Source organism: Haliotis rubra, unplaced genomic scaffold (assembly GCF_003918875.1).
Source record: "Haliotis rubra isolate DU_JTF1 unplaced genomic scaffold, ASM391887v1 Scf383, whole genome shotgun sequence".
NCBI lineage: Eukaryota > Metazoa > Mollusca > Gastropoda > Lepetellida > Haliotidae > Haliotis > Haliotis rubra.
In genome coordinates this window covers 540955-564726 of record NW_025767061.1, presented here as the reverse complement: position 1 = coordinate 564726, position 23772 = coordinate 540955, and the positions used below count along the sequence as shown (strand labels likewise).

Here is a 23772-nt window from a genome sequence, read left to right as displayed (position 1 = left end):
AGGATGACATGCATCAACCAAGGAAGCATTACCAGAGCATGATGTTCTGTCAGAATTTAAGAAAAAACCCATTATTTTCACAATGAAGAGAAAGCATGAATGGAGAATATTTGCTCAAGATTGTACCCTACATGAGATGAACAAGACAAAAGCTAAAAAGGAGGATATATGTTCAATACCTTGCTTTAATCTTCAGTAACGTTTCTATTAGAGAAAGACTTATGAAGCGCTAACCAAGTTGAGACAAAGAAAGTGCAACCTGACACTGAGCTTGGCGCCACAAGCAAGCCATGGAAGAGCCATGACATGGGTATACTGCTTCAGTCTGCTGCCAAACTGTACACTGACATTCAATAGCAAACATTCATATTCCAGCACAATCTAACCAGCTCTTTCTTTGTATGTATTTATCTGAAAACAGTGACCACTATCAGTTAACTGACTGGAATACCCTGTTTGGATTTCTGCATGTTTTGTTAGGTTTTATATAAAGTGTACACATAAAAGAGACAGTAAACTTACTATGATGGACCTGGGTTTAGGCTACAGTTAACTTGCTAAGATGGACCTGGGTTTAGGCTACTGTTAACTTGCTAAGATGGATGGGTTTAGGCTACTGTTAACTTGCTAAGATGGACCTGGGTTTAGGCTACTGTTAACTTGCTAAGATGGACCTGGGTTTAGGCTACTGTTAACTTGCTAAGATGGACCTGGGTTTAGGCTACTGTTAACTTGCTAAGATGGACCTGGGTTTAGGCTACTGTTAACTTGCTAAGATGGACCTGGGTTTAGGCTACTGTTAACTTGCTAAGATGGACCTGGGTTTAGGCTACTGTTAACTTGCTAAGATGGACCTGGGTTTAGGCTACTGTTATCTTGCTAAGATGGACCTGGGTTTAGGCTACTGTTAACTTGCTAAGATGGACCTGGGTTTAGGCTACAGTTAACTTGCTAAGATGGACCTGGGTTTAGGCTACAGTTAACTTGCTAAGATGGACCTGGGTTTAGGCTACTGTTAACTTGCTAAGATGGACCTGGGTTTAGGCTACTGTTAACTTGCTAAGATGGACCTGGGTTTAGGGCTACTGTTAACTTGCTAAGATGGACCTGGGTTTAGGCTACTGTTAACTTGCTAAGATGGACCTGGGTTTAGGCTACAGTTAACTTGCTAAGATGGACCTGGGTTTAGGCTACAGTTAACTTGCTAAGATGGACCTGTGTTTGTGCTGCAGATCAATTATATTAACAGGGGTTCATGTAACACAGAAATAAGGTCCAGTACGCAAGCATTCATAGAATGGACACAGAAAAATATATATACTGAATTCTGATAATATTCACTGTACAAAATGTTGGACATGAAATATCAAGGTCCTGGTTTTTGTAGGTCAGGACAAAAACCCACTGTTAGTCGGACTCTGTTCAAGATACATGTTTACCTACTAAGATAGATTCAGGTTTGTGCTTCAAATAACCTGCAAGATTGACAAGCACAATTTCAAGAAAAACCATAACATTTCAACAACAACAAAAAGCAGTGACACAGAGTAAATTCTTCACAATCTAAACACAAAAAGGACAAAAAAAAGCTAATGTGACCTATGATTACAAATATCAACCTTAAATGGAATCTTACAAATATATCCATAGATACCTCTTATTGTTGAAAATGTGAAGAAAAATTAAAATATGTGTCTACACGTTGGCACGATACATGTTGTGATGTTAAAAATGTGTTTGTTTCTCATGCAGTCGGACAATCCCATGTATACTGCCACCTGCATATATCACATGCAGCATGCAGTCAATACACACCATGTATACACTCCAGAGACCTGCTAATTAGTCCCAGCAGTAGCTCAACAGTAAGGTGCTCTGACCCACAGACTCATCAGCTTTAGCTGGCCATTATGTCACGAGAGGGGTCAGGAAAGTGATTTGATTTTCATCAATTTCCACCACAGACAATCTCCAATAGGCAGCAAAGTAAACAGTTCAATACTGGCTACCCAGCAGAACTATCAGGGAGTGATGATACAACAGCTTATACATCATGTCTGAAAAGACTGAACGTGACAGAGACCTTGATGTTTGCTGCTTAAGTGTTCAATCTAGGTAAAGTAGACACAATGTCTTGATAAAATCTTTGTTAATACATTGAAGCTGTGATCCATAATTTGTTTCTACTATTTTTCCATTTGTCACCTTTAAAGAAATGTCCACAAGAAATCAAATCTTGGTACTAATAAAAATAAATTAATTTCAGGTAGAAAAACAATTGGAGTTTTATTTTCAATTTTTTTAAAAGACAAATATAAATGAATTTTTGGGCATATTCATTAGGAATAAGTGTTAAAATCAGCTGGTTTAACTAAAACGACAAAAAAAATAACTGATAAAACGTGAAAATATAGCAACAACTAGGAAGTATGTAACTTCCTGAATACCAACAAACACTTGTAAAAAGCATGAAAAAGCGCCATATACAACTACTTGACATACAGTGATGTTATATACACTGGTCTGACTTATCAATACACAGATCTTTAAAACAAAACCAATTGCAAATTAGTGTCACATGAACACTGGTTATCAATTACCTGTAAACACCTATATAAGCAACTTGTATATTGTAACATGATGTGATCTTGCTGCACATATTTGTATCTATATTCTCTAAGCCAATACATCATTTGATGCTTTCAGAGAGGCATCTAGTTGAGAGGATGATGAATTTTCCATACCAAGAATATCAGCTGCTTGATTAGGTGTCAATATTTTCATACATTACAACAAACATTCTTTGAATGTAAAAGATATTTTAAGAATAATAAATTGTATTCACTCAAAACAACAAGTAACTGAGTGAATGTTGTCTAAAAGTAACAGCCATATAAGTCAGTCTCTAAGTAATCACATACTGCCATGACAAACTAGTGGTTGATAGCACGAACAACCAACCCTCAAGTGTTGCAACACAAATCAATCACATTTCATTATTTCTTACAAGAAACATATAAAGTGTACATTGTAGGCATGGCAAGCTAAGATCAAACAGTGTTCAAGATTTAATGGGCGAACAAAATTGTACACGTAATTTAAAGCTGACAGGCACATAACTGAGACTTTTACAAATCGTATATGAAAATTATACCATAACAACACTTCGAAAGTAAACACTTCGACAAACAATATTAAAACAATATACACGCCAGAATCGACTGTCATTTGAATGGTGAACGTACTACGAAATATATTTGTTTAAAAGGACTGAGCCCTATGCCTTTTCAACATCGTTGAATACACAAAGAGACATTTGTCAGTTGCTACAAGGAAAAGGATTCTCCAAAGTGAAAAGTCAAACCAACTAGATAACGAAAGACTGAAATCTTTAGGAACCCAGTCATAATTAATTCACGATATCAATCACGCAACGGAATACCAATTTGTGAATAAAACTACAGCTGAGAGAGACTGTTTCACGAACTTTCAGATCGTCCTCTAGGTCAGCGAAAGCGGCAAATAACTTATCGACGATCTTGTTGTATAGTTTGAAAATACAAGTATTCAAAAACAAGTTTGTATAACTTATAAACAGTTTTACCTCAGGGGTTATCTTTGAAAACAGTAAATCCAAGTCACCAAGGTGTCACACTCCATTTCGATGGCCTGTCATGTTTACAGCCAAAGCGAGGCGCACATCCGGCGCACCTGTGTCACTGTGACCCATATCGATTTCACACGTGTAAAGGGAGACGAATAGAAAGTTAATTGTTTCTTCGGTAGAGTGACCGCCAAAGGTAAGTGTAGTTTGCAATAATATTTTCAGGCCAAACTATAAATAATAAAATTGTTTAGGACGAATACTTGATTTATTTTAGTTCGATGAAAGATTACATTACTTATGGTTAAACAAATGCTTTAACTATGGCTATAAATGTAGCTATTACAATGAATCACGATTGTCTTAAAGGGTTCATTTGTGAAATATAATAGTGGGTTACACTCAGCTTGTCAAATATATAATGTAGTGCTTTGTGGTTTTAGAAGTTCACATTTGTGAATGCACCACCAAAACAGGTTAGACAATAATTCATATCTAAGTTGTTGTCTGCCTCCATATATTTGGGATATTTAATGGATGATGGTATTACTGGGTAATTTCATATCTCGTATCTTGGATTGTATTTCAGTAATAGGTTACAGTGGTCAAGAGCGTTTGACAATATTTCTATTGAAGCCAGAAAAATGCTGTCATTACTTCTTAGTAGTATACATCCTTTGAAACTACACTCGCCTCATCTGTACTTCAAATTATTCGAGGGCGTGGGGTAGCCTAGTGGTTAAAGCGTTCGGCTCGTCACGCTGAAGTCCTGGGTTTGATTCCCCACATGGGTACAATGGGTGAAGGCCATTTCTGGTGTCCCCCACCCTGATATTGCTGGAACATTGCTAAAAGCGGCGTAAAACCAAACTCACTCACTCACTCCAGCTTGACAGGGTTGAAATTTTGGGGTTTAATATGGAAGAACTGGGAAAAGTACATTTATATGCTTGCAAACATTTTTTAAACATTAAGTTATCAACATCAAAGTATTAGGCAAGTCTGCTTCAGTTTGATGATTAAATTTCCTGTTTCATTTTCTTTCCACCATTAGGGTATTACAGACATTGATGATACTCAGACAAATATTTCCTAAAGTACTGTCGGAAATAGAAAAAAACTGTATTTTCTCATTTATCTCTACAATTTATGTATTTGATATGTGCAAGTGTGAAATATCTGTTAAACTAAGTTCGGCCTAACTACAAGTCTCAGTGGTAGGGACATAAGAAATGCAGAAAAAGGACTTTACTGAGGAGAGATTAGTGCAGAAATAAGCAATGTGGTTTTTTTCAAAGTCCAAAGCGATTTATTTGAAACAGACCATGGCTTTATGCAAATTAATGTGCGACGATATTGTATTACAAAGGACTCTTTTTAAATGCCCAATTTGAAATTAGACATAGCTTCATTATAAACGATAGCTGGCGTAAAAAATAATAAATTTCATGCTGAAACTATTAAGGATGTAGCTACCATGGAGTCTCACTGTCACTATAAAAAGAAACAGGTAGGAGGGGTCGTCTCAAAAGCAAAACCTGGACGGGTGTCGCAGACGATCGTTGGGATCGGGCTTGGGGATAAAGATATCAGCTACGATAAAATATTCCTCTAAGGCAATTATACTGGGGAAGTAAACGGCATGTCATAACAATTTACAAATAATATCCAGTCCTGTCGATCTTCGCGATCGGGTGGTCATGCCACCTAATACATTCAATGTGATGCGTTTCTATGGTTATCAGGTATCATACTCTTTTACATATCTCGACATAAACTTCATGAAAAAAAGACACGTAAGATGTTAATCAATACATGAGGCATAGTCAACACACATGAAAAAGCACACAATATCTTTGAGATGACCCCTTGTGCCTGTAGGCAGCACGTGCATTTCATGCCTGGTGAGTCGACGGTTCGTCATACCTGGCTGAGCGACCTAATTGCCATCTATAGTCTGATCTATTGTTTTCAGCAGCTATTCGTATTTTTTCTAAGTTTTGCCCGATTTTACGAGTAAACGTGTTTTTCTGGATATTCTCTTACGTATCCCACTGAATGCCCAGTTAGGCCAAAGTGGGTTATTTCGACATTTGCTATTTGCAGTTGTGTAAATTTTAGGGATACAGAGTAACAGCCTAAAAACAGTTTTTTTCTATTTCCGACAGTACTTTAATCACAAGTATTCTGAATTATTCATAGTTTTCAATTTCCTTTTCACAGCTAACCCATTTATTGTTATATTCAATATTTTCAAATCCGTTGTATCATGTGTTCTATGTCAGTGTTATTTACTGTTTAACAATGTCCCAAGTGTAATGCATTGTATGTGTGGATAGTCAATGAGGGGCAGCCATGTGCTATATTTAGACAGAGTTCTGGAAGGTACTTTGGAGTACTAAACCCTGGAGTCTTTTCTTTGAATATATAACCATAGCTTACTCGTGCCTAGCATCTCACAAGACATGACAAGTGACAAGAAAACCAGTAATTATCATTCTAGCACGACATTGTGTGATACTCGATTCTGATTGGCATGTACTTTTGGTCCTTATTCTCTCATGTTTACATCATTGGGTATCATATGCATGATTATCAGAATCATGCTGCCTAAATTGAAATATTAAAATCATATAAGGCCTCGGTGGCCTGCCTAAACATATAAAGAGATAGAGTAGGGGGTGAATTGATGAGCTTGTTTCCATAAATTCAATGGAATTAAGCTGCATCATTAACATCTTGTAATTTTCTTTAAAAGTAAATAAATGGAATTAAACTTTTTCATGTGTTAATACAAACATGTACTAACATGTATTGAGCAAAGTTTGTGGTTTTATTAAAACATACTAACAATGTTATTTGTACAGTTTATAATACAAAAAAGCAGACAGACCAGATTTACAAAGGGAGACAACTGCATCTTAACTTTGACATGTCAAGAATGATTTTATGATCCTTGCATACAACTTCCACAAACGTGTGCATAAAAAGAAAAAGGAATATCTGTACCTGTAAAAAAACATGCTGTTTAATGCAAAACCGTTTGCATTATTGACTACTCTTTACCTTTCATGATGCAATAATATTCATTGTCTGGGCCGCATGTAGAGGGGGCAAGGGCCCTAAACGTACATCATCCAGTTAGGGCTGACCCCCCAAAGCTGTTTTTCTTACTGGGTTACAGACAGCCAAGAGGAAAATTTTCTTTCACTTCCGCAGCCCAGTCAGCCTTCCTCGGGTAATGAAACTTGGGACTTGCCCCAGGGGAAGGCACAGAACTCGACCAAGAATATCTTGGTCAAACCAACTCAAAAGCACACTACTTGAGTGTGCAAACATGACAGGATGGCCTGACAATCCATGTATAAATGGTAAGTCGCTTAAGCTGACAGGGCAAAATCACCGAGACCAACTCTGGCAACTTAAAATTCACATTCGCAGTAGGCCAGTTGAACCAACAACTGGAGCCAGTCAGGAAACTTTGCATGAGCAGAATTCTCAAATGGCAGCAGACCCAAAATTAGACTAATGCTTAGTCCCAGAATAGATAATTTTAAAAGTAACAAATAAACCTGTTTAAATTGAAAAAGAACCCCAGGGAGACCAGAGATTCAGAACCTGAGGAAATCTTAACTTGCTTCATTTAAGGCTTCAGCATTGCAGAGAGGGCTTGGCAGAAGGGGAAATAATGTGGTTCAGGGACTGAGACAGACTAACCCAAAACTTCTAATGGACATCCTTGTCAAACTCTTTCCTCTTTCTAATGCAAACTCTTCCGGCACAAATGCAACTGGCCCCAAAATTTCTGACCTTCACTTTTCTTCCTAAGTTGCAGATCTTTCCAAACATCCTGTTTACATTTTGTTCAACTCTATGTATGAGGAAATTTGTGATTTACCTTTAGAGAAGAGGAAGCCAATTAAACAACTAAATGTGTCTTTTCCCAAGAATGAAATTGATTTACTTAATGAAGCTATTTCTCTAAAACTTTCTGCGGACTGTTCATTACATGAAATGATTTGCTGTGTCTGTGCTGCTGCTCAAACTTTGAGGAACTTCACACAGTTTCCAAAGAAAAACATCCAGTGATAATAACAAAACATTAAAAAAACACGGTTTCTAGTAAAACTTAATGAAACTAAGAAAGTATTCCTGGATTTGTCAGGGAACCCAATGTCTAAAAGGCAAAAGGCCATTGGTAGAACATAAACATTACAATTTAAGACAACGAAAAAAAAGGTACTTCTCCAAATTGTCAATTAATTTAAGGCAAAATTAAAGGTTTGGACTGAAAGAAAGACAAAATGGGAAAAGAAGAACAAATTTATTAAACAAATTATACTCTTTAAAAATATTGAAAAGCACTTTTACAGACAAAAGGTGATGGCGAACATGATAAGCGGCCTCCCATGGATGTCGATGAAAGGTTCTGGAAACAGTTGTTGTCTGTACCCAGTGACTGTGACATTGAGGTACCATGGGTCCGGGATTACGATCATGCGAAAATAACTAGGTCCTTTATCTGTTACATCTCACCAGACTGCCTGAAAAATGCTTTCGAAAAGTCCAAACCTAATACAGCTCCAGGGTCTGATGGCATTTGAAACTGGTATTGGAAACTGTTTCCCTGTGTCAAAACACCATTACTTTACTGTTTCATTCTCTCGTGGACAGAGGCAATGTTCCTCCATGGTTCTGCAAAGGTCGCACAATACTCCTTCCCAAAAAAGGGGACTCGACAGATCCCAACGTGTTTGAATACACAATGTAAAATATGCACAGGGTGTCTGACAAACCTCATGTCATCCTACTGCTCTTTCAATGACATAATTTACAGAGAGCAGAAGGGAGCAAGGAAGAGATGTTGGGGGTGCAAGAATCAACTTCTGGATTCCCAGAAACTGATGTTAGAAGAGACTAAAACATATCACCACAACCTCTCCATGTGCTGGATTGACTACAAATAAGCATATGACTCTGTCCCTCATGAATAGATTCTGAAGTCTTGTGATTCAGGCCTACCATACAAACAGTGAACAAATCATAAAAACTGAACTCATATACACCAAAACAGAACAAATATCACCCAAAATAGGAAAATATACTTCCAAACCTGCAGCAATATCCTCTAAAACCGAAACAAACGCTCTGTAATGGAAAACTAATCATTTGAAATGGAAACAAAACTGGCAATTCAGCTACAAGATCGCCTGAGAACGGTAGCCGAGCGTACAAAACGGCAGTCATAGCATCCAAAAACGGCAGTCATAGCTTCTTGAAATGGCATAAACATTGTCAAAGATGGCAGGGAGGGGAGACGAACAGGCTTTGGTCAATAATGGTTTTCGTCACTATGAGTCTAATCTTGAAAATTTGATATCGGGATGTAGCGCATCAAACACCTATTGTAGTAAGCTTCAAACCTATGTTCATACTTCTCAGTGTCAGGCTTGCGATTCTGCACAATGTGGTCCCTTGTTCGACCGAATAGGTTTTGTACTTTGAAAAAATTCTGGAGCTCCAAGCTAAATGCTTGAAACAAGATCAAAGTCACCACCCTCAATCCTCTCTTAAAGAGGTTGGATACCTTTGTTAGTGCGCGCATACAGTATGCAACGGGATGTGACAGTAGGAGCACGTGCATATCTGTTAGTTTTATGTTTCGCAGTTTTTTCCCTTTATCTTGCTTCTAATCGTACTTCAGTATTCATGCACCATGTGCTCTGAACTGCTCTTGCAAGTGAGTAAGGGAATGAAATATGATGACATCCCAATTTGAATAGATGAACCTAAATTACCTACCGGTATGTAATTTCAATTTAATGAAAAGGGATTATATTGCACAATAATTTTTTATTAAATAAATACAGCAGTTTCCATGATATTTTGGTTATTGAACACTAACAAAGAAGGCCACACAAGCATTTATTCTAAGGTAAACCTGAGCAATTGTTATATCCACTTATCAAATTTAATTTTGGTATGCTGTTTTAATGGGAGATAATGTTGATACCCTCAGGTAACATATTTTTTTATATTTTTGAATATTAATCTAGACCTAAGTGTGAATTTACTAGAGCGGTAGCGGCAGTGTCCGGACACGGGCAGTACTCGGACATTCGTTAAACATATATTTATAGCTAATTAGGTTAAGCGTTAATGCGCAACATATATGCGCATAAATATTCCTCTTCCGCCCTGCGTCACAAAAAAATCGTCTGCTAGAGGTAACACCCATGTGCAAAGCATCCAATATCTGCCTTCCTACTTGATTGCCACGCCCCCTGATAGTCTTACATTTCCGCTAAGCAACACCGTTTCCGGTTTTAAGATCATGTACTACTTACAACTTGTTTTAGATGAAATCTAACTGACATAAGAACTCTAGTGAATGCATGCAGCCGGCTTCGAAGTGCTATGGCGCCAAATTCTAAATATGGCCCGTTTTGTGCCCTGTCCGGCTACTGCCCCAGTGCATGACAGTAGGAAGGCAGTACTCGGACACATTTAAACTGACACATTTGAAATAACAATCTCATCCCCATTTCAATAAACAAATAAATTTACATCAATCCAACTAATTTATAAATAAAATCAAATTTAACATTAAACATAATAACATTATATAATCTTATATGAAGAAAATAATACGTTTTACATAAATCTTTTGCACTATTCCTTATTTATGTTCTAACGAATTGTAGGTTCTGCAACAAAATGAACAGGGGAAGGAATGCTAATAAACCAACCTACAGCGTTGATAACGTGAGAAGGGCGATAGAAGCCATTAATACCCAAGGGATTCCCGTTAGGAAAGCTGCGACAAGTTATGGTATCCCAAGAAGTACTCTTCACGATAAACTAATGAACAAGGTCCCTATTGAGTTCAAAAAGGGCCCTCCCCCTATCCTGTCACATGAGGAGGAGCAGAAACCTTCTCTCTGGGCTATCCAGATGTCCCAGATTGGGTACGGGGCGGACTAGGGAGCAGCTCCTTGACACAGTTCAAAAAACATTTTAAAGGAAACAAATCGCCCAAACCCTTTAAAAATAACAGACCAGGAAAAGACTGGTTTTCTGCCTTTCTGAGACGCAACCCAACTTTGTCGATCAAAACACCTATGCAGTTGGCAAAGGAAAGGGCCATGGTTACAAAAAGAAAAAAATTGACCAGTGGTTTGACTCGCTTTCAGAGTATTTAAATAAAAATGCAGATGCGCAGTTACTAAGCGAACCATCACGCATTTTCAATGCTGATGAGTCAGGGTTTCCCCTTTGTCCAAAAAGTGGGAAAGTTCTTGCAGAGAAAGGATGCCATAATGTGTATAATTTCTCATCCTCAGACAAATCTCAGGTGACGGTTCTGGCCTGCGCCTAGTGCAGCTGGGACGTACGTTACTCCTATGATAGTTTATCCCGGGAGTAGGTTTCATTATAATCCTCTAGAGGGATTTGAATCTGCAGTCTTGGCACAGATCAGGAGAGTGCCTGTGTTCTCCACCGGGAGCACAGCCCTTCTGACACTCTGGGTAATGCAGAAGGCTGCAGTATTGTGGAGTCTACATATTCTCCAGAAAGTTCTTGGTGGATTCGACTAGGCAGTGTTTCTTGGGAGAAGTCCCATTTGCTGTGTGGGCTGTGTGTAGAAGAGGCAAGGGCCCTGAGCTGAGCCTTACCAGCCTGACTGGATTGTAAATTCAGCTATATATTTACTCACTGGCATAACACATCCTCTCCTGGCCTCTGCCTGAAGTCAACTACCTGTGCCCTTCAATCAGTCTAGTCCACTCCGTCCAGTCCAAGCTAATCAGTATCCAAGCCCATCTATTGTGTTTCCATGACAGTCCAGGTGTCATCAGGTCAGCTGCACTCTAATAGCCTTATCAACAAACCTAACTTGTATCAACCCTTGTATCAACCCTTATATCTTGTATCTAATTTGTATCAACCCTTGTATCTTGTATCCAACTTGTATTAACCATTTTATCTTGTATCCAACTTGTATCAACCCTTGTATCTTGTATCTAACCCTTGTATGTTGTATCTAACTTGTATCAACCCTTGTATCTTGTATCTAACTTGTATCAACCCTTGTATCAAGCCTTGTATCTAACTTGTATCAAATTCCCTCTTTTCATTCTTTGTGTCGTGATTTCTAGAATCCGAAACTGAAAGGATAAAGTTCCACTTATCTATATGGATGTTGAAGTCTTTATAAAATAGTTCAGGGACATGAAGGTAGGAGTCTCATAAAAGTGCAATAAACCTGTTTTTGTCATTTTGGTTTTTGATTAAAACTTTGTACAGGGTTAAAGTCTAAAATTCGTATCACAGCAGAACTTCAAAGCCGCCTGTCACAGAGGACTTGAAGGAGCCTTGCTGGTGATGCCCATCTTGGTCAAACAGTCCGAGAGCTGATGTTTTGCGTCCACCCACTGGATTCTCTTGATTAAACTGCTGTCCCTCAACTCTTTGATAGAACTTATCTCCATCCTTAGTCTTTTCTCTGTTGGCATGTTGGTAGACTTCAGATTGTCATGGAGAGATTGGCAGTCAGTGATGGCCACCAGCAGGAGCATCAGTGGGGTTGTTTTGCCACTCTTTATCTCTGTGTATAGTGAGGATATGAATATACCCATATCAACACCGTCTGCCATAGCTAAAGTTTCGGCTGCAATGGTGCTTCGGACCATCCGTCTGACCTTTTTTGAGTTCCCAACAAATCGGCATCACATGTCCTTTGTGATTGGAGATAAAAATAATGTAGGCCCCTTGACTACCTCCATCTGAGAGATTGCCAAAACCTGCATCACTGTACACTAGAAGCTCCATCTCTCAACCCGATAGTTCTTGATATGTTAACCTCACCTTTTCTACCTTGATCTGTTTGATGACTTTGTTTATTTCCATTAAATGTTTAATTTTTGCATGCTTGTAACAGGATGACAATCTTGAAGCTTCAAACAAGACATCAGGTCGACTCTGTCTGGCAATCCACAATATTTGGCCTACTTTTGATCTGTACAAGGTTCTCTCCTCTTCATTCAAAACTTCTTCCTTCTTTGTTGTGACTTTCAGTATGTGCTCTGTCTCCTGATATTTCCACACAGTAGTCGCCACTTGAAGTCAGACTGAGCGTAACTGGTTTGTTGAACATTTCAGCTTTGTACCTAAATCCAACTTGGTTCCAGCTTTCTTCAGGGATGGCTGGCTCAATGACAATGGAATGTCAGAATTCACCACCTCTGCCTCTATGTTACGCTCAGTTTCACCAATTGTTGCAGGAAGCTGCCATGGATGATATCACTTTGACTCCATCTCCAATCGGAATGCTTTTGCACTATCTGTAGTAACCACTTCAGATTTTCTCTTCTGACTTAAGTTTCCTATTGAATTGTCAAACCACTGTCAGCTACAAACTGTTCTTGTACAGGCCGTATCTAGAACTGCAGATCCATAGGCTTCCATCATAAGGATTTGATTTTCTATCTTTTCTTCTTTGGTGAACAAGGTAAGATTGCATGTTTCTTCCCTGCTGTCTTCTGTCAGTTTAATCATCTCTTCATCTTTATGTGGACAGTCCTTTAGTAGTTTACCCAGTGGAAAATTGCTTGGCAAATTACACACTTGGTTCTGCGACCAACGGGTTAGTTCCTTTCTGGTTACTGCTCTGTGACCTTGCTGTATTTTTGTTGAGTATCTATAGCTTGCTTTGCTTCTCGGATCATTGCGAGTCATGTGTGCCGTTTCTTGTTTGATATCAATGCAATTTTCAGAACTTATACAAGTTGTGATGCTTTCACTGAATATTCTTTTTAGTGCTGCTTTTTGTCTGATATTTTCTGTCACATGCTGCTGTTAAAACAAATTGCCTTTCTCTAACTGAAAGATTTGTACAATCCAGAAGTTTGAATGCAAGAATGGGGTCAGGAAATTCCAACTGGTATCTTTTGCACGTGCCATTTCTTCTCTCAAATTCAATGATATGTTCATACTTGTCCCACCTGCTCGATGATAACCATCAAACTGTGTGTATGTAGTAGGGCTTCAACGAGTCCATTTTTTTGGACTCGAGTACTCGAGGGATGAGACTCGACTCGGACCCGAGTACTCGAAATTCATACCTTTCAAGCAAACGATAGCGTAAATTGCATGATGTGTTCCGATCACACAAGTGAACACTTACTTCTTTCTGACTTCATATCGTCATGTGACTAACATTTCCTATTGGTCAGAATCAGTATTTGGATGTTTACTTGACAAATGTTTTTTTTCCTCGTACTTCTTGTACTGCCTGCAAAACGCAGTGATATACCGCACAGGCGGCATTTGGTTATTTTGCTCTTTTCACTATCCAGATCATGATACGCCCATACATTTGATTTTTTTATCTTTCTCCATGTCTATCAATTGTCAAGATAGTTACCTAATCATTTTAAGAAGTGAAATCTCAAACGATGTATAATATTTACTCTCATCTGCAGACTTGTAACAACTAATACCATACAGCCACACCGTGTGAGGAGTAAACTATTTAATTTAGGTGTTAATAAAAACATTATCAGATGGGTTAAAGAATTCAGGGTACATAGAACTCAGTATGTCAGTGTCAATGGCTGTCAATCTTCTTTTCTCTCAACCTCTACTGGAGATCCACATGGCTGTGTTCCTTCATCCGTCCTCTTCGTTTTGTATACTAATGACTGTTACTTGTCAATATATGACTTGTTTACTGTGAAATGTGCAGATGACGCCACTGTTACTGGCCTTATTTCTGATTCTGAACATTATTATCGTCAAGGCATTGACAAAACCGTAATGACAGTTTTTTATCAAACCTTTATTCAAAGTGTGTTGACCTACAATTTTCTATGTTGGAAGGGGATCTGTCTCATCGCAACAACAACAAACTTTTCAATATTGTTAATACTGCTTGCAAAATTTCTGGAGTGTCTTTCGAGTATATTCCCTTTATCTATGAGCGCCAGATTGTCAAAAAGGCAGCTAAAATTAGATTTAATAGTTGATATATTTGATCTCACCATTTTGAAGTACTTCCTTGTGGACGCTGCTCTCGATTCCCTCCTTCAAAACAAACAGAGCTCGACAGTCTTTCATACCATCAAGTATTCGTGAATGCAACAAATATTTTGAATCGCACCAACATGTGATTACAACTAGAATTATTCAGCCTCTTTACCTATGTGGTTAATTGAATTATATCATGTCAGATTTATTTGTAAATAGCATTCGTTTTGAGCATGTAATTATCATGTAAATTTTTGTGAACTGTGTATATATTCATTTTGAGACAGTTTGGATGTATAAGAATTTCCTCCGGGGATAATAAAGTTATATCTTATCTTAATATTAGACGTTTACGGCCGCTCGTGCTTAGCACATGGCAGACAGTCTGTCAACGTAAAAAAATTCGAGTTATCGCCCCTTTTCGGGTCCTCGAGTCCTTGAAAATGGACTCGAGTCCAGTTGAACCCGACTCGTCCTCGAGAACTCAAGTTCCCGTGGAAGCCCTAGTATGTAGAATAGACCAAGTCTTGTCTTGTTGGTGCAAGAGTCAAGTGCTTTCAGTAAGGTTTTCAATCCTCCTTTTGTGTTGAAATCTGTCACATCAATCTCCTGCAGTTTTCAGACTTATGCTATTCTTGACGATGGATCCAATGGGACAATGATTATTTCATCTACAGCAAATCAGCTTGAGTTATCGAGGACACCAGCCAGCATTCTTCTGTCTACAATCTGGTGTGGAACTTTTGACTGCCATTGCCATTCTGTGAGTTTTGACATTTCCCCGCTTGTTCAGCCAAATAAGAGATTCACAATTCGAGATGCGTTTACATCTGACCATATTGCACTGTCTGAGTACTCCTATGATGTTGATTCCCTTCAAATAGAGTACCCTCATCTCCAAGGTTCAGCCCTTCCCGACATACACAATGTATGTCCAACCATTCTAATTGGCTCTGATAATGCCAACCTCATTCTTCCAGTTGAGCCGGTCAAGTTTGGCCCTCCAGGAACACCGGTTGCAGTGCGTACCAAGTTTGGATGGGCAGTACAGGGACCCACTCAGTTGCAAGTCAGTAATGCCCATACTACTTGTTTTCTCACAAGCCTGCCCAGGGACAGTGAGAAATTGATGCATCATGTTGAGAATCTGTGGAAAATGGATACATTACCCTATTCAAGCAAGCAGGTCATTAGGTCAAAGGAGGACAAACAGGCCTCGTCTATCCTGGATAGTGAAACAGTCAAAATGACAGTTGATGATGAGATCCACTATGCCACTCCACTACTTCGACGGAACAACGCTGCTACCCTTCATGAAGGCAAAGAAGCTGTGATGTCAAGCCTGAAACGAACAGAAAAACACCATCTGAACAAAGCAGAATTGTCCACAATTCACAACAATGAGATCCAGAAACTTGTCAATTCCAACTACGTCAGAGCGATCGAAGAAGACGAAGCAAATAAGTCTGAGGAATCATGGTTCATTCCACACCATATTGTGGAGCATAATGGGAAATCTCGTCTCGTTTTCAATTGTTCTTATGAGTACAAGGGAGAAAGTCTTAACAAGCAACTGATACCAGGCCCCACTCTTGGATCTTCTCTACTAGGTGTGTTGTTGAGATTCCGAAGAAACAAGATTGCTATCTCAGGTGACATAAAAGCTATGTTTCACCAAGTTTGACTCCTGCCTAAAGACCAGCCATTACTGAGATTCATTTGGCGACACATGAATACTGACATTGAACCTACCATATACCAGTGGCAAGTTTTGCCATTCAGTACCACTTGCAGTCCGTGTTGTGCAACATACGCACTGCTGAAGCACGCCATCACCGCACAAGAACAATTCCCAGAAGTCACCAGGTGTGTGAACGAAACCTTTTATGTCAACAACTGTCTTGACAGTTTAACAGATCCAGTGAAAGCAAAAGAGCTGGTCACAAATCTGAGACGTGTTTTACAAGAAGGTAGATTCAACATCCGCCAATGTGCATCCAATGTACCTGAAGTGTTAGCTGACCTGCCTGGTCAACCCTGAATCAGGATAATGCAGATGAAACTGCTCTTGGCCTCTGTTGGAAATGTGACTCTGATTCACTGTCCTACAAAATACCGATCTGTCTCCTATGACACACTGAACATGAAAGCAGTATATCAAGTACTTGCCACCCAATATGATCCCATTGGATACCTGACGCCATTCATTGCCCGTGCCAAGGTATTGATCCAAGACATGTGGAATTCAAAAGAACCTGGGAAGAGGAGATCAGCAATGGAGAACTTAGAGAAAAATTCACACAATGGGAATCGGAGCTTAGCAGAATCTCTGAAGTTCACATGCTACGCTGCTATGTACCTCCTGATTTTGATACCACTGAAACCCAACAACAACTTCATGACTTCTGCGATGCGTCAGTAACTTACCTAAAAAATGTGAACTAAACTGATGATGCCTGCTGAGCTTTGTAGCTGCACGGAGCCGTGTTGCTCCTATGAAGCAGATCTCAGTGCCAAGACTGGAGCTGTGTGCGGCTCTGACTGGAGCCCAACTTGCTGATACCTTAAGCAAGGAACTGAGCCTACCTATCAGTGATACCTACCTCTGGAGTGATTCTACAACAGTTCTCAAATGGTTACAGTCTGACTCCTGCCGCTATAAGGTGTATGTTGGTACTCGTGTCACCGAGATCCAGTCATTGACTCCAGTTGAGTCCTATATCAACACAAAAGAAACCCCAGCCGATGATATCACAAGAGGTAAATTCCTACATGAACTGTGCGTTGATTCCAGATGGAGAAGAGGTCCGTTCTTCCTCCTTGGTCCCTCTGATGAGTGGCCCTCATATCCTCCTACGTCAAGTGATAAAATCACCATGAAGTCTGAAACAGAACTGAGAAAGACAGTTGTGTGTCTAGCAAGAGTTGTGAACGTTCCAGACATTTTGAAGCACTCTACATTTGAGTCATTAGTCAAAGCAACTGCACATTCTATTTTCTCAACGAGCAGGTTGATAGAATTAGTACCAGAGTATGATGTGGAGAATGATTTCATCAGAGTAGGCGGCAGACTGAGGCTAGCAGAAGAAATACCGGAAAATGCCAAGCATCCAGTTGTGTTAGACCCAAATCACACAATCACGAAGCTCATGATTAAGGACTTTGGTGATAGACTTCACCATTATGGGCCTGAAAGACTACTTGCAAAACTACGCAGAAAAGTATGGATCCTCCGAGGTCGAGAAGCAGTCTGGAAACACCAAAGGAAGTGCATCGAATGCCAGAAGCTACGAGCAAGTTTTAAGTTGCCCAAGATGGCAGATTTGCCAATAGCGAGACTTCGCCTACATAAACCAGCCTTTTACTTCACTGGAGTTGACTGCTTTGGGCCTATGAGGACAAAACTGGGTCGTCGACAGGATAAAAGCTGGGGGAGTAATCTTTAAATGTATGACGACTAGGGCAGTTTATCTTGATCTCCTGGAAAGTATGGACTCGGACGCTTTCCTGATGGCAGTGAGAAGATTCATCGCAAATCATGGTAAACCATATGAGCTACTCTCAGACTGTGGCACAAACTTTAAAGGTGGAGAGAGCAAACTTCACGATGCATTCAATCCGATTTCTGTACAATCCAGCCAGCTGTCTTCACGATGCATTCAATCCGATTTCTGTACAACCCACCATATGCTCCATATTTCAGAGGCCTGTGGGAGCAGGAGATAAGGTCAGTGAAACAGGGACTATGCCATATTAGGGGAGTAAACCGTCACAGAACCTGTGCTTAGAACAGCCCTTGCAGAAATTGCCTCCATCCTGAACTCAAAACCTCTAGGTTACGTGTCGAGTGATATAGCTGATGTTGACCCTGTCACCCCCAATTCACTCTTGCTTGGAAGATGTGATGCGTCACTCCCTCAGGTAGTTTATCCTGAAGATGAATTGCTTGGGAAGAAACACTGGAGGCATTATAGTCAGATATTGGCAGATCAGTTTTGGAAGACCTTCATACGCAGATATCTGCCATCACTACAATCTCGTGGTAAATGGCAGAAAGATCAGGACAATGTAAAAGAAGGTGATGTAGTTATGATCATGGACCCTCAGCAGATACGTGCCAAGTGGTTGGTTGGACGAGTCACTGACGCGTTCAGTGGTTCAGACAGGAGAGTGCGCTCTGCCAGCGTCAGAGTAGGGGAACAAGACTATCGGAGACCAGTATCCAGATTGGTAAAGCTGCCATATCTGGACAATGAATGACTGAAATGCTGAAAGACTATCAGTATTGAGATGACCTCGTAATAATGTCAAGATGACATCCATGACTAAAGAGTTTTCTTTTTTTCAAGTATCAGCTCAGAGATTTTCAGTTGTCTTTTGGTTCAATGCGAAAGACTTTGAAGTTTGAAATTAAGAATTTCTTCGTCTATTATTTCAAATTTTGTGACAAAATTTGGGGGAGGCTATTAAAGAGAAGTTATTTGTGAATCCGATTCCGCTCCATGATACCCTTTCATAATCCACCCAGTAACTGTAGCGAATATAACCTTCCACCCTTGAATCCGACTTTTGTATCTGATGCCATGTTAGCTGTACAACATGTGCTCTTAAGTGAGGGTGTGTGTGACACCTTGATGCCATGCAGCTGTATTTGATACCTGAACCTATGAATTAAACTTATGAAACCAGAACCAGCATTTACTAATTTTCAATAACATTATTTTGGGCACTCAATGTAAGTTTAATTTCTGATAGCTAGTGCTATTTCTGTAACTGGACTCTGAAACCTAGAATTCCTTTGTGATAATGTTCAGTACTGTCAGTGCTGGGTGCAATATTTATTGACATCTCCCACCCCACCATTGATAATTAATGCATGGGGTCAGTCTGTACTCCAGAGATTCTCGGAAAATGAAGGCCGTTATTTTCACTTCTCAGATCAGTCAAGGTTGTTCTTAGTGTTTGTTAACTGTGTAGATGTAATATCAGCTGTTTTGATGCATTTCAGAGAAAACAAACGTTATTGACAAGGAAGTTATAAATTTGCATAAAATTATCAAACATATTTATACCTTATTTGAAACTGCAAAGTAAATGCCACATTATGTAAATGTCCCAGTTTCACTATTCCTCGCATACCAGCTGCAGTCGGTTTGACTAGAAAGTGTCCCAATGAATTGCTGAATATATCAGATTAGAAAGGTAGTTAATAAATATTACGAGGCAAGATGTTCATGAATAACCTTTACACAAACACCTTTTCATCTATTAGAAATTGTGATGCATCACAGAAAAAGTTGTTTAACAAACTATAATTAAAATATTGACACAGTTCACTATTTGTTACAAGGGAGGAGTGCAATGAAAGGGACAGCCAGGTGTGCGAGAAAGGATGGAGACGGAACTGCACTGGTTATTGAATCAATAACTTTGTTGGCACTTGTGCACGTGCTTCTCTAACACCTGGCTGTCCCTTTCTCTGCACTCCTCCCTTGTAACAAATAGTGAACTCTGTCAATATCTTAATAATAGTTAAATGATGATGTTAAACAACTTTTTTGTTTTTCGGACATAAAATACAGCAAAAACTTCCCAGAGTTGGTCTGATATTTTGATTATGATCAGCGTTTCATTGAGTATTTTATTTTTATTAGTTTACGACTTAGATTGCAATTCATCAGTCCGATTTCGAGTCGAACGGACTGTAACTTCTGAAGGTAAGCAAAAATATAATGTTATTTTTCCCACAGCATAGCCAGAGAAATGTAAGACATGTACTTTTGTCCTTCTCTCTCATGTTTATATCATTGGGTAATTTATGCATGGTTATCGGAACCATGCTTCCAAAAGTTATAATTTAATGTATCGGAAAGGCCCTTTCGGCCTGCCATAGGTATGTAAATGGTGGGAGGGGAAGAATTTGATGAGCTTGTTTCCATAAATTCAATGGAAATAAGCTGCATCATTAACATATTGTGATTTTCTTTAGAAATAAATACTTGAAATTACACTGTTTCAAGTGTTATTATATATATATACAAATATGTTTTGAGCAAAGTTTGTGGTTTTATTCAAACGTACTAACAATGTTATTTGTACAGTTTTATAATACAAAAAAGCAGACAGACCAGATTTATAAAGGGAGACAACTGCATCTTAACTTTGACATGTCAAGAATGATTTTATGATACCTGCATACAACTTCCAGAAATGTGTGCATAAAAAAGAAAATTATTTTTTAAATAGATTTGTTCTTCTTTTCCCATGTTTTCTTTTTTCCAGTCCAAACCTTAAATTTTGCCTTAAGTTAATTGACAATTTTGAGAAGGACCTTTTCTTTCCTTGTGTTAAATTGTAATTTTTATGTTCTGCTAAATGACTTTTGCCTTTTAGACATTGGGTTCCCTGACAAATCCAGGAAATATTTCTTCTAGTTTCATTAATTTTTACTAGAAACTCGTTTTTCTTTGATGTTTTGTTATTATCACGGGATGTTTTGTCTTTGGAAACTGTGTGAAGTTCCTCAAAGTTTGAGCAGCAGCACAGACACAGCAAATCACTTCATGTAATGAACAGTCCACAGAAAGTTTTAGAGAAATTGCTTTATTAAGTAAATCAATTTCATTTTTGGGAAAAGACACATTTAGTTGTTTAAATTGGCCTCCTTTTCTCTAAAGGTAAATCACAAATTTCCTCATACATAGACTGGAACAAAATTTAAACAGGATGTTTGGAAAGATCTGCAACTGAGGAAGAAGAAAAGTGAGGGTCAGAAATTTCGGGGCCAATTGCCTCTGTGCCGGAAGAGTTTGCATCAGAAAGAGGAAAAGAGTTTGACATGGACGTCCATTAGATGTTTTGAGTCTGCTGCCACTTGAGTATAGCTCATGTACAAAGTTCTATCCAGAGAGGGTGCAGTTTGTTAAATGACCATTGTAAAATTGGCGCAACAGGCAGCACACTGTGAATTTCAAGTGCTGAAAGTTTGTTAAATCATTGAAATTTCCTGCTCTGTTAAGGTAAGCATACTTGAAATCGGTGTGCATTTTCCCCGAATTTTTCAACAGTTGGGCTCGCTCATAAAATGTAGCGCTTAAGCAACATTGAAGGCTTTGGTGTGAGCTATTTTTCTAATAAAAGGATTACCTGATGTCAGGCCATCCTGTCACTTTTGCACATTCAAGTAGTGTGTTTTGAGTTGGGTTGACCAAGATGTTCTTGGTAGGGTTCTGTGCCTTCTCCTGGGGCAAGTCCAATCACCAGTATGGATGGTTTCATTACCATAGAAAGGCTGACTGGGTTGCGGAGTTGAAAGATTATATTCTTCTTGGTTCTGACCTTTTGTAGCTGTAACCCAGTAGTTACCCAGCTTTATGGGGTCAGCCCCAACTGGGTGATGTACATTTAGTTCAGGGAATACAATTCCCTTATCTTGGCCCACCACGGAGAGGTGTACATCATCAGGCCCTTGTTATTATGTTTTACAGATTAAGATAAAAATGCAGCAGAGAGGGTGATCCTGGCACAGTCAGGCTGGTCAGGCTCATCCACAGCTCAGGGCCCTTGCCCCCTCTACACGCAGCCCAGACAACAAATATTATTGCATCATGATAGGTAATGAGTGATCAATAATACATAGGGTTTTGCATTAAACAGGGTGTGTTTTACAGATACAGATATTCCTAACTCTTTAACAAAAAGACAAAGGCATCAATATCCCCCACAATGGCAAAATACTCTTCATGAATATGTCTACTAGTTATGATTATGTCAAATGTTTTGGCATGTATATAGCAAAGTGGAAGGAGAGTATTGAAGGTTTTAAGTTCTGCTTCGGAAAAGAGCACTACCACCAATTTCAGTCAAAGTCAAACCTGTTGCCATGGAAACCCACAAAATATTTTATTCAGAAATCCAAAACAACCAAAAGGCACCAGTACACACCAGACCAATCTATGTGCCAAGTTTGGTGAAGAAATAGTCAATGGTTTTAGAGTTCTGCTCTGGAAAAGAGCACCAACACCAATTTCATTCAAAGTCAAATTTGTTGCATGGAAACACAAAAGATATTTAATCAGAAATCCAAAACTAACAAAAGGCACCAGTTTACCACCAGAACTATCAATTTATCAAGTTTGGAAAATGAAACATTGAACGTTTTTATAGTTCTGCTCCAGAAAAAAACCGAATGTGCACAGATGCATGCACCCACGGACGGATGGAGTCCATTTTAATACCCCCCGCAAAATGCGTTCTGGGGAATAAAAATAATGAAAAGCACTTTTACAGACAACTGAAAACAAAAGATGGTGAGCATGATAAACGGCCTCCCATGGATGCCAATGAAAGGTTCTGGAAACAGTTGTGGGCTGTACCCAGTGGCTGTGACCTTGAGGCACCATGGGTCCGTGATTACGATCATGCGAAAATAACTGGGTCCTTTATCTGTTACATCTCACCAGATTGCCTGAAAAGCATTATCAAAAAGTCCAAATCTAATACAGCCTCAGGGTCTGATGGCACCTGAAACCGGTATTGGAAACTGTTCCCGTGTCCAAACACCATTACGTCACTGTTTCAGTTCTCTTGTGGACACAGGTGATGTTCCTCCATGGTTCTGCGAGTGGTCGCACAATACTCCTTCCCCAAAAAGGAGACTTGACAGATCCCCAAAACTCCTGCACTATCACATGTTTGAACACACAATATATAATATTCACAGTGTGTCTGACAAACCTCGTGTCATCCTACTGCTCTTTCAATGACATAATTTACAGAGAGCAGAAGAGAGCAGAAGAGAGCAAGGAGGGGATGTTCAGCACAGATCCCAACCCCACTTACTAATCTCCTTTACATAGATGATATTGAGCTCATTGCCAAATGAAATACCAATTTGAAAGAGCAGTTTCACCTTGTCGAGACCTTTTCTAAGGGTATTGGCATAAAGTTTGGACTCGACAAATGTAATACTCTACATTTGAAACATGGCAAGGTAATTAATGATGGATCGGTCAAATTACAAGGGGGGAGGAGTTATTGAGCATCTTGTGGAAGATCAGGCCTACACCTATCTTGGAATGCAAGTTCTAGACAATCTCCACAATGCACAAATTCAAGACAAGTATAAAACTTGCTTTAAG

The 23772-nt window shown here is 39.2% G+C and overlaps 1 protein-coding gene and 1 long non-coding RNA gene across 2 annotated transcripts in view; one reads left to right on the top strand and one right to left on the bottom strand.

Annotated features, from left to right (window-relative positions):
* LOC124286450 (rap guanine nucleotide exchange factor 6-like) overlaps positions 1-3688 on the bottom strand; it is a 164640-nt gene extending 160952 nt beyond the window's left edge. Inside the window, 1 exon segment of the mRNA XM_046722829.1 lies at positions 3605-3688. The gene's annotated coding sequence lies outside the window, so the exon portion shown is untranslated.
* LOC124286451 lies at positions 1724-23413 on the top strand. Its single transcript, XR_006901033.1, has 3 exons — positions 1724-1733; positions 10246-10255; positions 23257-23413. It is a non-coding gene; the product is annotated as an uncharacterized LOC124286451 (long non-coding RNA).
* The last annotated feature ends 359 nt before the right edge of the window (positions 23414-23772 follow it).